The 3,131-nt window shown below is 34.9% G+C and overlaps 1 protein-coding gene across 1 annotated transcript in view; it reads right to left on the bottom strand.

Annotated features, from left to right (window-relative positions):
- The window catches only part of RASSF8 (Ras association domain family member 8), a 79,124-nt gene that overhangs the window by 46,416 nt on the left and 29,577 nt on the right, over window positions 1-3,131 (bottom strand). The gene's annotated exons all lie outside the window — the stretch shown is intronic.

Raw genomic sequence — 3,131 nt, 5'->3', positions numbered from 1 at the left:
AGCTTGTTCAACAGCTCTATTGAGGTATCATCAACACGCCGTGCGATTCACCCATTTAAGGTATACAACTTGATAGTTTTTAATATATTCAAAAAATTGTGCACACATCAACACAGCCACTTTTGGAACATTCTCACTACCCCAAAGAAACACACCCATTAACCCTCCTCATTTTCCATCAACCCCAGGGCCAAACACAACCTCTAATCTCCTGTCCCTGTGGATTTTCCTGTTCTGGACATTTCGTATAAATGAGGTCGTACAATATGTGGTCAATGTTCACCTGTATTGGAGCAAATACCAGCACTTATTCCTTTATACTGCCAAATAATATTTCCTTGAATGTGAATATACCACATTATTTATGCATTTGGGTTGTTTCCTACCTTCTAGCTATTGTGAATAATACTGCTATGAGCATTTATGTACAACTTTTTGCAAGGATATATATTTTAACTTCACTTGTGTATATACTTAGGAGCAGTTAGAATTGCTAGGTCGTATGATAATTGTTTAATATTTTGAGGAAATGCCAGACTGGTTTTCACAGTAGCTATATTATCTTACACTCTTATCAACGTCTAGGAGGGCTCCCATTTCTTCACAATCTCACAGTACTTCTTATTATCTACCTTTTTGATTATATGGCCAAATTAGTGGGTATAAAGTGGTCTCTCATTTTTGTTTTAATTCGCATTTCCCTGAGTACTAATTATATCAAGCATCCTTTCTTTCACTTGTTGGGCATTTATATATCTTCTCTGGAGAAATGTGTATTTCGATCCTTTGTTATTACTACGAGTTGTTAAGAGTTTTTATATACTCTAAGCCCCTCATGAGATAAATTACTTGCCAATATTCACCAACATAAAGTTGTCTTTTCACTTTTTGATGGTGTCATTTGAAACACAAGTTTTTAATTTTGAGGATCTCCAGTTAACCTATTTTTAAATTTTATTCGTTGTGCTTTTCATGTCATAGAAGTGGCTCCAAGTTTTCTTCTGAGAGTTTTATAGTTTAATGTCTTACATTCAAGTCTTTGATCGATTTAGAATTAATTTTTACAGATGTGTGAGATAAAGAGCCAACTTCACTCTTCTGCATGCAGACTTCCAGGGCATCCATGACCACGGGGTGTCTTTTCCTTTTAGTCTTCTTTAATTTCTTTCAACAACGTGCTGTAGTGTTCATAGCTTTTGTGATTCCTTTGTGAAATTTATTCCTCAGCATTTTATTCTTTTTGATACTATTATAAATGGAAATATTTTCTTAATTTCATTTGTTCATTGTTCACTGCTAGGGCACAGACATACGACTAATTTTTGTACATTGATCTTGTATCCAGCAACCTTTCGTTCCAGTCTTATCTCATTTTCTTCCCTAACTGTCCCGGGTAGAATCTCCAGCACAATGGATAGGAGTGATAAGGGTGGAGATCCTTGTCTTCTTTTTGATTTTAAAGGGAAAGATCTTTTATCATTAATGATGCCATTTTTCAGGTTGACAAATCGCCTTCTATTCCTAGTTATGGAGTGTTTTTATTATATCATGAAGGGCTGCTGAATTCTGTCAAACGCTTTTTCTGTATCTATTCAAATGGTCATGTCATTTTTGTCTTTTATTCTATCAACATGATGCATTAGACTGACTTATTTTGTATGTTGAACCAATTTTGTGTTGCTAGGATAAATCCTACTTGATAGTATTGTCCAATCATTTTATACGCCACTGGATTTGGTGTGCAAGTGTTTTGGCATCTATATTAATAAAAAACCACTGCTGGGTAGCTTTCTTATAATGTGTTTGGTTTTGATATCAGGATAAATTCTGGCCACACAAAATGAGGCCGAAAGTGTTCTCTCTTCTTGTATTTTTGGAAGAGTATATGAAGAATTGGTATTAATTCTTGCTAAAACGTTTGATAGAATTTACCAGGGAGGTCACCTGGACATAAGCTTTTTTTTTTTTAATGAGTATTTATTCCCATGACATACAGGATCAGACAATTAAGTTTGCAAACTTGTTCCAGAAAAAGTGCTACGTACCTTATTGCCAAACATAAGTATGGCTACCTTCAAAGTACGCCCCTTGGGAAACTTTATACCCATGCCAGTGCCTAGTTCACTCTTCAAAGTACTTTTTGTAGTATAAATTCATGAACTTAATTGTCATAAAACCAGAGCTCTGATGGCCATTGCAGAAAAAGAGTTCCAAAGTTCCGTTGGGGGTGGGGTGGGGGACTGGACTCGGTGCTGGTGTTGGTACATAGCTTCCCAAGGGCAGTACTTCGAAGGTGACCATAGTGATATTTAGCAATGAGGGATGTAGCACTTTTTCTAGGATGAGTTTGCAGACTTAATTGTCTGATCTTGTAAAGTAACATTACTATGTTACTCCAGTAAAAGTATATTTCCTCTTCTCAGTTTTTGTGTCTTTATTATTATACATATCATATAAAACAGTATTTACACATTTTACAAACCCAATAATACACTGTTATAATTACCTCATAGAACTTTGTGATTAAATGAGCCAAGTAAGAATAGCAAGTGCATAGACAGAATCTGGTATGCTAATCTTCTTATTGACCATTTCTGGTTCTCCTCATTTCTTCTTGTGTCTTTCCCATCTGGTGTAATTTCCTTACTCCAATACATCTGCATCCACCCATCTCCTTTGTATTGACAGTATGAGATACAGTACATTTCTATCTTTTGAAAATAAAAAAATACAATTATATACATACTGTTTTATACAATTTCTATTTAAAGCAGTTACTAGAGGAAAAAAAGAACAAACGTGTATCTCCCTTTCATAACTGCATAATTACCTTTACCAGTGCTCCTTGTTTTTTAATGGGAATTCAGATTACTGTCTGAGTTACTCACTCTTGGCTTGGAGAACTTCCTTTAGTATGTCCTATAAGACGGATCTGTTAGCAACAAATTCTCTGAAGTTTAGTTGATCTGGAAAGTCTTCCTTCCACATAAAATTCATATTTGAAAATTCTGTTTTCACTTTTTGAATACATCAACCCACTGACTTCTGACCTTTACTGTTTCTGATGAGAAGTTGGCTGTGGTTTCCTTGTAAGTAACAAGTCTTTTTCTATTGCTGCTTTTAAAGATTTT

The sequence above is a fragment of the Otolemur garnettii genome, unplaced genomic scaffold, assembly GCF_000181295.1.
Source record: "Otolemur garnettii isolate 467f Iridium unplaced genomic scaffold, OtoGar3 scaffold00057, whole genome shotgun sequence".
NCBI classification, from domain to species: domain Eukaryota; kingdom Metazoa; phylum Chordata; class Mammalia; order Primates; family Galagidae; genus Otolemur; species Otolemur garnettii.
The sequence above is the reverse complement of the archived record's forward strand: the minus strand, read 5'-3'. Positions and strand labels throughout refer to the sequence as shown.